Consider the following 12,362-nt stretch of genomic DNA (forward strand, 5'->3'; position numbering starts at 1 on the left):
ATAAAATAAACTAGGGCACTATTATGGAGCATAAAATTAATAATTGCTGCAGAGAGGTGTCTTTCTAGGATCATTGGGACAGGGGGCCCTTTAAAATGTTGCTATGGGGCCCACTAAGTTCTAGCTACGCCCCTGCGCAGATCGGATGAGTTTAGAGATCAGATCCGATCTGTGGTGGGTGGCCCACTCAGATGGGGTGTGGCAGCAAGCATGAATGGCACGTGGGGGGTGGTGGGGTGGCTAAGAATATGGGGTGTAGCAATCGCAGGGTGGGCCAGGGGGATGCAATTGCAGGGGGTGAGAAGGTTGGAGAGAGCATAGTATGCCGAGTATACAAGGGTGCCGTTGTGGTGCGGGGTGGGAAGATGGCGGGTGCTATTGCGCGGGGGGGGGGGGGAGGGGTACAGAGACTCGGGGAGGATTGCAGAAGGAGTGGCAGTGCTGTGCAATCCAGAACAAGAGTTGGCCTATTACCAGCACGCATGCTGCTTACTTATTTTGGTTAGAGCAGATGGGTTACACTGACTGTCTCACACTATCATTGCCGGCAGATAAGTGATGGGCGGCTGCGGCATCCTTGCTTCTTAGGGAAGAGGAGGAGCACACAGCAAACGGCATAATAAAGATAGCAGCACGCAGGGCCGCACTCTAGTGGCCGGCACCCATAGGCAGCTTCCTAGGCCCTGGGTTTGCTGCTTATATTACTAGTTATACTTTATTAATTTATTTTGTCTAATCAGTGCTTGAATTTGTTTGTTTTGTGGCTTATAAAGCTGTGATTGTTTGAATTCTAGGTATACGTCGCATAGTGCCACCCTTCTTCCCCGTCCCCCTTCTGCCACCATTGCTTTTGTCTTCTGTTTTTGGGTTTTGATTTCTTTTATTTTTCTCTTCTGCTTACAGTTGAGTCCATGCTATGTCCTAAGCTATAACCCCTTTATAGATTTCTGTATATGTATACAAGCTCAAAATTGTGTTGTTCCCGGACCTTCGTCTGCTGTTTGTTGTATGTTTGTTTAAAGGGCCTGTTTCAGAGAAAGACAAAAAAATGCAATGCTGCATGCAAGCAGCATTGTATTTCCGTTCGATCTTCAGGAGGGGAATGCCGGAGATGTCTCGGTAGCAGAGACGTCTCCTGCATGTAGCTGTCATCCCAGCACTGCGACCGATGTACACTTGGTGAACATGCCAATTCCCCGGCGAAATACGTGTCCTAGGTTGGAGGTTCCAGGTCACGTGCGCAGGACCAGAACCAGCATATTACACAAGTCTCTGACAAGTATTACTTTACTGTTTATCTGCGAATTACCATGTTTACTGTTTATCCATCTTATTTGTAGTGATGAGCGGGTTCGGATCCTCGGGATCCGACCCGCCCGAACTTCACCTTTTTTTTACACGGGTCCGAGCGACTCGGATCCTCCCGCCTTGCTCGGTTAACCCGAGCGCGTCCGAACGTCATCATCCCGCTGTCGGATTCTCGCGAGACTCGGATTCTATATAAGGAGCCGTGCGTCGCCGCCATTTTCACACGTGCATTGAGATTGATAGGGAGAGGACGTGGCTGGCGTCCTCTCCGTTATAGTAGAACACAGAGTGACTTAGTTAGTTATAATTGTGGGGAGGATTGGGGACGGGGAGCAGCTGTTAGGGAGTACAGTGCAGGGTTTTGATTATACCACACCAGTGAGTTTAATCCTTTGTTTCTCTGCCTGAAAAAAACGCTCCACCATATCTGTGCTCACTCAGTGTGCTGCACTGCTGCATGATATATCTGTGCTGAGTGCACTGCTCTGCTCACACTGCCTAATTGTGGGGACTGGGGAGCAGTTATAGCAGGAGTACAGTGCACAGTTTTGCTGACAGTGACCACCAGTCCAGTATACGTTTGTCTGCCTGAAAAACACTCCTGTGTTTTTTTTTTCTTCATACTAGTTTAGCAGTCTGCTGACAGTGTCCACCAGGTCCGTTATACAGTATATTATATATATAAGCAGCAGTACGGTAGGCCACGGCTGTACCTACCTCTGTGTCGTCAGTGCACTCGTCGTCCATAAGTAATATAATACTATACTATCCATCCATCTACATTGTATACCTGTGGTGTTTTTTTTTTTTTCTTCATCCTAGTTTAGCAGTCTGCTGACAGTGTCCACCAGGTCCGTTATACAGTATAATATATATATAAGCAGCAGTACGGTAGGCCACGGCTGTACCTACCTCTGTGTCGTCAGTGCACTCGTCGTCCATAAGTAATATAATACTATACTATCCATCCATCTACATTGTATACCTGTGGTGGTTTTTTTTTCTTTATACTAGTTTAGCAGTCTGCTGACAGTGTCCACCAGGTCCGTTATACAGTATATTATATATATAAGCAGCAGTACGGTAGGCCACGGCTGTACCTACCTCTGTGTCGTCAGTGCACTCGTCGTCCATAAGTAATATAATACTATACTATCCATCCATCTACATTGTATACCTGTGGTGTTTTTTTTTTTTCTTCATACTAGTTTAGCAGTCTGCTGACAGTGTCCACCAGGTCCGTTATACAGTATATTATATATATAAGCAGCAGTACGGTAGGCCACGGCTGTACCTACCTCTGTGTCGTCAGTGCACTCGTCGTCCATAAGTAATATAATACTATACTATCCATCCATCTACATTGTATACCTGTGGTGGCTTTTAGTTGTGCGCAAAATATGGAGAACAAAAATGTGGAGGTAAAAAAAATAGGGAAAGATCAAGATCCACTTCCACCTCGTGCTGAAGCTGCTGCCACTAGTCATGGCCGAGACGATGAAATGCCATCAACGTCGTCTGCCAAGGCCGATGCCCAATGTCATAGTACAGAGCATGTAAAATCCAAAACACAAAAGATCAGTAAAAAAATGACCCAAAAATCAAAATTAAAAGCGTCTGAGGAGAAGCGTAAACTTGCCAATATGCCATTTACGACACTGAGTGGCAAGGAACTGCTGAGGCCCTGGCCTATGTTCATGGCTAGTGGTTCAGCTTCACATGAGGATGGAAGCACTCATCCTCTCGCTAGAAAAAAGAAAAGACTTGCGGCAAAAGCACAGCAAAGAACTGTGCGTTCTTCGAAATCACAAATCCCAAAGGAGAGTCCAATTGTGTCGGTTGCGATGCCTGACCTTCCCAACACTGGACGGGAAGAGCTTGCGCCTTCCACCATTTGCACGCCCCCTGCAAGTGTTGAAAGGAGCACCCGCAGTCCAGTTCCTGATAGTGAAATTGAAGATGTCAGTGTTGAAGTACACCAGGATGAGGATATGGGTGTTGCTGGCGCTGGGGAGGAAATTGACAAGGAGGATTCTGATGGTGAGGTGGTTTGTTTAAGTCAGGCACCCGGGGAGACACCTGTTGTCCGTGGGAGGAATATGGCCATTGACATGCCTGGTCAAAATACAAAAAAAATCAGCTCTTCAGTGTGGAATTATTTCAACAGAAATGCGGACAACTGGTGTCAAGCCGTGTGTTGCCTTTGTCAAGCTGTAATAAGTAGGGGTAAGGACGTTAACCACCTCGGAACATCCTCCCTTATACGTCACCTGCAGCGCATTCATCATAAGTCAGTGACAAGTTCAAAAACTTTGGGCGACAGCGGAAGCAGTCCACTGACCAGTAAATCCCTTCCTCTTGTAACCAAGCTCGCGCAAACCACACCACCAACTCCCTCAGCGTCAATTTCCTCCTTACCCAGGAAAGCCAATAGTCCTGCAGGCCATGTCACTGGCAAGTCTGACGAGTCCTCTCCTGCCTGGGATTCCTCCGATGCATCCTTGAGTGTAACGCCTACTGCTGCTGGCGCTGCTGTTGTTGCTGCTGGGAGTCGATCGTCATCCCAGAGGGGAAGTCGGAAGACCACTTGTACTACTTCCAGTAAGCAATTGACTGTCCAACAGTCCTTTGCGAGGAAGATGAAATATCACAGCAGTCATCCTGTTGCAAAGCGGATAACTGAGGCCTTGACAACTATGTTGGTGTTAGACGTGCGTCCAGTATCCGCCGTTAGTTCACGGGGAACTAGACAATTGCTTGAGGTAGTGTGCCCCCGTTACCAAATACCATCTAGGTTCCACTTCTCTAGGCAGGCAATACCGAGAATGTACACGGACATCAGAAAAAGACTCACCAGTGTCCTAAAAAATGCAGTTGTACCCAATGTCCACTTAACCACGGACATGTGGACAAGTGGAGCAGGGCAGTCTCAGGACTACATAACTGTGACAGCCCACTGGGTAGATGTATTGCCTCCCGCTGCAAGAACAGCAGCGGCGGCACCAGTAGCAGCATCTCGCAAATGCCAACTCGTTCCTAGGCAGGCTACGCTTTGTATCACCGCTTTCCAGAATACGCACACAGCTGAAAACCTCTTACAGCAACTGAGGAAGATCATCGCAGAATGGCTTACCCCAATTGGACTCTCCTGGGGATTTGTGGCATCGGACAACGCCAGCAATATTGTGTGTGCATTACATGTGGGCAAATTCCAGCACGTCCCATGTTTTGAACATACCTTGAATTTGGTGGTGCAGAATTATTTAAAAAACGACAGGGGCGTGCAAGAGATGCTGTCGGTGGCCAGAAGAATTGCGGGCCACTTTCGGCGTACAGGCACCGCGTACAGAAGACTGGAGCACCACCAAAAACACCTGAACCTGCCCTGCCATCATCTGAAGCAAGAGGTGGTAACGAGGTGGAATTCAACCCTCTATATGCTTCAGAGGATGGAGGAGCAGCAAAAGGCCATTCAAGCCTATACATCTGGCCACGATATAGGCAAAGGAGGTGGAATGCACCTGTCTCAAGCGCAGTGGAGAATGATTTCAACGTTGTGCAAGGTTCTGCAACCTTTTGAACTTGCCACACGTGAAGTCAGTTCAGACACTGCCAGCCTGAGTCAGGTCATTCCCCTCATCAGGCTTTTGCAGAAGAAGCTGGAGGCATTGAAGGAGGAGCTAAAACAGAGCGATTCCGCTAGGCATGTGGGACTTGTGGATGGAGCCCTTCATTCGCTTAACCAGGATTCACGGGTGGTCAATCTGTTGAAATCAGAGCACTACATTTTGGCCACCGTGCTCGATCCTAGATTTAAAACCTACGTTGGATCTCTCTTTCCGGCAGACACAAGTCTGCAGAGGTTCAAAGAACTGCTGGTGAGAAAATTGTCAAGTCAAGCGGAACGCGACCCGTCAACATCTCCTCGTTCACATTCTCCCGCAACTGGGGGTGCGAGGAAAAGGCTCAGAATTCCGAGCCCACCCGCTGGCGGTGATGCAGGGCAGTCTGGAGCGACTGCTGATGCTGACATCTGGTCCGGACTGAAGGACCTGCCAACGATTACTGACATGTCGTCTACTGTCACTGCATATGATTCTCTCACCATTGAAAGAATGGTGGAGGATTATATGAGTGACCGCATCCAAGTAGGCACGTCAGACAGTCCGTACGTATACTGGCAGGAAAAAGAGGCAATTTGGAGGCCCTTGCACAAACTGGATTTATTCTACCTAAGTTGCCCTCCCTCCAGTGTGTACTCCGAAAGAGTGTTTAGTGCCGCCGCTCACCTTGTCAGCAATCGGTGTACGAGGTTACTTCCAGAAAATGTGGAGAACATGATGTTCATTAAAATGAATTATAATCAATTCCTCCATGGAGACATTCACAGCAGCAATTGCCTCCAGAAAGTACACGGGGACCTGAGATGGTGGTTTCCAGTGGGGACGAATTAATAATCTGTGAGGAGGGGGATGTACACAGTGAAAGGGGTGATGAATCGGACGATGATGATGAGGTGGACATCTTGCCTCTGTAGAGCCAGTTTGTGCAAGGAGAGATTGATTGCTTCTTTTTTGGTGGGGGCCCAAACCAACCAGTCATTTCAGTCACAGTCGTGTGGCAGACCCTGTGGCTGAAATGATGGGTTCGTTAAAGTGTGCATGTCCTGTTTTTACAACATAAGGGTGGGTGGGAGGTCCCAAGGACAATTCCATCTTGCACCTCTTTTTTCTTTCATTTTTCTTTGCGTCATGTGCTGTTTGGGGAGTATTTTTTGGAAGGGCCATCCTGCGTGACACTGCAGTGCCACTCCTAGATGGGCCAGGTGTTTGTGTCGGCCACTAGGTTCGCTTAGCATAGTCGTCACACAGCTACCTCATTGCGCCTCTTTTTTTCTTTGCGTCATGTGCTGTTTGGGGAGTATTTTTTGGAAGGGCCATCCTGCGTGACACTGCAGTGCCACTCCTAGATGGGCCAGGTGTTTGTGTCGGCCAGTTGGGTCGCTTAGCTTAGTCACACAACGACTTTGGTGCAGCTCTTTTTTTCTTTGCGTCATGTGCTGTTTGGGGAGTATTTTTTGGAAGGGCCATCCTGCGTGACACTGCAGTGCCACTCCTAGATGGGCCAGGTGTTTGTGTCGGCCACTAGGGTCGCTTAGCTTAGTCGTCACACAGCTACCTCATTGCGCCTCTTTTTTTCTTTGCGTCATGTGCTGTTTGGGGAGTATTTTTTGGAAGGGCCATCCTGCGTGACACTGGAGTGCCACTCCTAGATGGGCCAGGTGTTTGTGTCGGCCACTTGGGTCGCTTAGCTTAGTCACACAACGACTTTGGTGCAGCTCTTTTTTTCTTTGCATCATGTGCTGTTTGGGGACTATTTTTTTAAGTGCCATCCTGTCTGACACTGCAGTGCCACTCCTAGATGGGCCAGGTGTTTGTGTCGGCCACTAGGGTCGCTTAGCTTAGTCGTCACACAGCTACCTCATTGCGCCTCTTTTTTTCTTTGCGTCATGTGCTGTTTGGGGAGTATTTTTTGGAAGGGCCATCCTGCGTGACACTGCAGTGCCACTCCTAGATGGGCCAGGTGTTTGTGTCGGCCACTAGGGTCGCTTAGCTTAGTCGTCACACAGCTATCTCATTGCGCCTCTTTTTTTCTTTGCGTCATGTGCTGTTTGGGGAGTATTTTTTGGAAGGGCCATCCTGCGTGACACTGCAGTGACACTCCTAGATGGGCCAGGTGTTTGTGTCGGCCACTTGGGTCGCTTAGCTTAGTCACACAACGACTTTGGTGCAGCTCTTTTTTTCTTTGCATCATGTGCTGTTTGGGGACTATTTTTTTAAGTGCCATCCTGTCTGACACTGCAGTGCCACTCCTAGATGGGCCAGGTGTTTGTGTCGGCCACTAGGGTCGCTTAGCTTAGTCGTCACACAGCTACCTCATTGCGCCTCTTTTTTTCTTTGCGTCATGTGCTGTTTGGGGAGTATTTTTTGGAAGGGCCATCCTGCGTGACACAGCAGTGCCACTCCTAGATGGGCCAGGTGTTTGTGTCGGCCACTTGGGTCGCTTAGCTTAGTCACACAACGACTTTGGTGCAGCTCTTTTTTTCTTTGCATCATGTGCTGTTTGGGGACTATTTTTTTAAGTGCCATCCTGTCTGACACTGCAGTGCCACTCCTAGATGGGCCAGGTGTTTGTGTCGGCCACTAGGGTCGCTTAGCTTAGTCGTCACACAGCTACCTCATTGCGCCTCTTTTTTTCTTTGCGTCATGTGCTGTTTGGGGAGTATTTTTTGGAAGGGCCATCCTGCGTGACACTGCAGTGCCACTCCTAGATGGGCCAGGTGTTTGTGTCGGCCACTAGGGTCGCTTAGCTTAGTCGTCACACAGCTACCTCATTGCGCCTCTTTTTTTCTTTGCGTCATGTGCTGTTTGGGGAGTATTTTTTGGAAGGGCCATCCTGCGTGACACTGCAGTGCCACTCCTAGATGGGCCAGGTGTTTGTGTCGGCCACTTGGGTCGCTTAGCTTAGTCACACAACGACTTTGGTGCAGCTCTTTTTTTCTTTGCATCATGTGCTGTTTGGGGACTATTTTTTTAAGTGCCATCCTGTCTGACACTGCAGTGCCACACCTAGATGGGCCAGGTGTTTGTGTCGGCCACTTGTGTCGCTTAGCTTAGTCACACAGCGACCTCGGTGCAAATTTTAGGACTAAAAATAATATTGTGAGGTGTGAGGTGTTCAGAATAGACTGAAAATGAGTGGAAATTATGGTTATTGAGGTTAATAATACTATGGGATCAAAATGACCCCCAAATTCTATGATTTAAGCTATTTTTTAGGGTTTTTTGTAAAAAGCACCCGAATCCAAAACACACCCGAATCCGACAAAAAAAATTCGGTGAGGTTTTGCCAAAACGCGTTCGAACCCAAAACACGGCCACGGAACCGAACCCAAAACCAAAACCCGAAAAATTTCAGGTGCACATCACTACTTATTTGTACCTCATAACTTCAAACTCCATTTCAGGGGGACTCTCATTGGGACTGTGCTGGGACACACCCCCTGCACTGGTTTCTCCACCAGTGGGGGGTGACTGGTTTTAGGTCTCAAAAGCAGATCCTCCGCAGTTCATCTATCTTTCACTCTTCCCAGGCACTGTCCTCTTGTAATTTCACCCACTCGTTCACTGTTCATTTGTAACACACGAATGGGCAGTAGATGCAGAGACAATTGGGAGAGAGTCTTTCATATTTACTACCCACTTAAGGGAAAACTATACTCAAATATTAACTATACACTAAAAGAAGATATGGTATAATACTTGTATCTATAAGTTACTATCAGATCACTGTTTATCAGTAATCGAGATTTGCCTGTGCAATATAAATATTATATTTGGGATACCGTATATATCTAGGAATTATATAATAATTATTAAAACTACTCAGGTATCCAAAACCAAAAGATATTTTGCCTCATTTTAAAAGTTTATGTAATTTTGTCCATTGTTACTATATGTTTTTTCTCCACGTGACCAATAAATACAGTAGAGATGTGCACTTGAAATTTTTCGGGTTTTGTGTTTTGGTTTTGGGTTCGGTTCCGCGGCCGTGTTTTGGGTTCGACCGCGTTTTGGCAAAACCTCACCGAATATTTTTTGTTGGATTCGGGTGTGTTTTGGATTCGGGTGTTTTTTTCAAAAAACCCTAAAAAACAGCTTAAATCATAGAATTTGGGGGTCATTTTGATCCCAAAGTATTATTAACCTCAAAAACCATAATTTCCACTCATTTTCAGTCTATTCTGAATACCTCACACCTCACAATATTATTTTTAGTCCTAAAATTTGCACCGAGGTCGCTGGATGACTAAGCTAAGCGACCCTAGTGGCCGACACAAACACCTGGCCCATCTAGGAGTGGCACTGCAGTGTCACGCAGGATGGCCCTTCCAAAAAACACTCCCCAAACAGCACATGACGCAAAGAAGAAAAAAAGAGGCGCAATGAGGTAGCTGTGTGAGTAAGATAAGCGACCCTAGTGGCCGACACAAACACCTGGCCCATCTAGGAGTGGCACTGCAGTGTCACGCAGGATGGCCCTTCCAAAAAACACTCCCCAAACAGCACATGACGCAAAGAAGAAAAAAAGAGGCGCAATGAGGTAGCTGTGTGAGTAAGATAAGCGACCCTAGTGGGCGACACAAACACCTGGCCCATCTAGGAGTGGCACTGCAGTGTCACGCAGGATGGCCCTTCCAAAAAACACTCCCCAAACAGCACATGACGCAAAGAAAAATGAAAGAAAAAAGAGGTGCAAGATGGAATTGTCCTTGGGCCCTCCCACCCACCCTTATGTTGTATAAACAGGACATGCACACTTTAACCAACCCATCATTTCAGTGACAGGGTCTGCCACACGACTGTGACTGAAATGACTGGTTGGTTTGGACCCCCACCGAAAAAGAAGCAATTAATCTCTCCTTGCACAAACTGGCTCTACAGAGGCAAGATGTCCACCTCATCATCATCCTCCGATATATCACCGTGTACATCCCGCTCCTCACAGATTATCAATTCGTCCCCACTGGAATCCACCATCTCAGCTCCCTGTGTACTTTGTGGAGGCAATTGCTGCTGGTCAATGTCTCCACGGAGGAATTGATTATAATTCATTTTAATGAACATCATCTTCTCCACATTTTCTGGAAGTAACCTCGTACGCCGATTGCTGACAAGGTGAGCGGCGGCACTAAACACTCTTTCGGAGTACACACTTGTGGGAGGGCAACTTAGGTAGAATAAAGCCAGTTTGTGCAAGGGCCTCCAAATTGCCTCTTTTTCCTGCCAGTATAAGTACGGACTGTCTGACGTGCCTACTTGGATGCGGTCACTCATATAATCCTCCACCATTCTTTCAATGGTGAGAGAATCATATGCAGTGACAGTAGACGACATGTCCGTAATCGTTGTCAGGTCCTTCAGTCCGGACCAGATGTCAGCATCAGCAGTCGCTCCAGACTGCCCTGCATCACCGCCAGCGGGTGGGCTCGGAATTCTGAGCCTTTTCCTCGCACCCCCAGTTGCGGGAGAATGTGAAGGAGGAGATGTTGACAGGTCGCGTTCCGCTTGACTTGACAATTTTCTCACCAGCAGGTCTTTGAACCCCAGCAGACTTGTGTCTGCCGGAAAGAGAGATCCAAGGTAGGTTTTAAATCTAGGATCGAGCACGGTGGCCAAAATGTAGTGCTCTGATTTCAACAGATTGACCACCCGTGAATCCTTGTTAAGCGAATTAAGGGCTCCATCCACAAGTCCCACATGCCTAGCGGAATCGCTCCCTTTTAGCTCCTCCTTCAATGCCTCCAGCTTCTTCTGCAAAAGCCTGATGAGGGGAATGACCTGACTCAGGCTGGCAGTGTCTGAACTGACTTCACGTGTGGCAAGTTCAAAAGGTTGCAGAACCTTGCACAACGTTGAAATCATTCTCCACTGCGCTTGAGACAGGTACATTCCACCTCCTATATCGTGCTCAATTGTATAGGCTTGAATGGCCTTTTGCTGCTCCTCCAACCTCTGAAGCATATAGAGGGTTGAATTCCACCTCGTTACCACTTCTTGCTTCAGATGATGGCAGGGCAGGTTCAGGCGTTTTTGGTGGTGCTCCAGTCTTCTGTACGTGGTGCCTGTACGCCGAAAGTGTCCCGCAATTCTTCTGGCCACCGACAGCATCTCTTGCACGCCCCTGTCGTTTTTTAAAAAATTCTGCACCACCAAATTCAAGGTATGTGCAAAACATGGGACGTGCTGGAATTTGCCCAGATTTAATGCACACACAATATTGCTGGCGTTGTCCGATGCCACAAATCCACAGGAGAGTCCAATTGGGGTAAGCCATTCCGCGATGATCTTCCTCAGTTGCCGTAAGAGGTTTTCAGCTGTGTGCGTATTCTGGAAACCGGTGATACAAAGCGTAGCCTGCCTAGGAAAGAGTTGGCGTTTGCGAGATGCTGCTACTGGTGCCGCCGCTGCTGTTCTTGCGGCGGGAGTCCATACATCTACCCAGTGGGCTGTCACAGTCATATAGTCCTGACCCTGCCCTGCTCCACTTGTCCACATGTCCGTGGTTAAGTGGACATTGGGTACAACTGCATTTTTTAGGACACTGGTGAGTCTTTTTCTGACGTCCGTGTACATTCTCGGTATCGCCTGCCTAGAGAAGTGGAACCTAGATGGTATTTGGTAACGGGGGCACACTACCTCAACAAATTGTCTAGTTCCCTGTGAACTAACGGCGGATACCGGACGCACGTCTAACACCAACATAGTTGTCAAGGCCTCAGTTATCCGCTTTGCAACAGGATGACTGCTGTGATATTTCATCTTCCTCGCAAAGGACTGTTGGACAGTCAATTGCTTGGTGGAAGTAGTAAAAGTGGGCTTACGACTTCCCCTCTGGGATGACCATCGACTCCCAGCAGCAACAACAGCAGCGCCAGCAGCAGTAGGCGTTACACGCAAGGATGCATCGGAGGAATCCCAGGCAGGAGAGGACTCGTCAGAATTGCCAGTGACATGGCCTGCAGGACTATTGGCATTCCTGGGGAAGGAGGAAATTGACACTGAGGGAGTTGGTGGGGTGGTTTGCGTGAGCTTGGTTACAAGAGGAAGGGATTTACTGGTCAGTGGACTGCTTCCGCTGTCGCCCAAAGTTTTTGAACTTGTCACTGACTTATTATGAATGCGCTTCAGGTGACGTATAAGGGAGGATGTTCCGAGGTGGTTAACGTCCTTACCCCTACTTATTACAGCTTGACAAAGGCAACACACGGCTTGACAAATGTTGTCCGCATTTCTGGTGAAATACTTCCACACCGAAGAGCTGATTTTTTTGGTATTTTCACCAGGCATGTCAACGGCCCTATTCCTCCCACGGACAACAGGTGTCTCCCCGGGTGCCTGACTTAAACAAACCACCTCACCATCAGAATCCTCCTGGTCAATTTCCTCCCCAGCGCCAGCAACACCCATATCCTCCTCATCCTGGTGTACTTC

Source organism: Pseudophryne corroboree, chromosome 5, assembly GCF_028390025.1.
Source record: "Pseudophryne corroboree isolate aPseCor3 chromosome 5, aPseCor3.hap2, whole genome shotgun sequence".
Classification (NCBI taxonomy): domain Eukaryota; kingdom Metazoa; phylum Chordata; class Amphibia; order Anura; family Myobatrachidae; genus Pseudophryne; species Pseudophryne corroboree.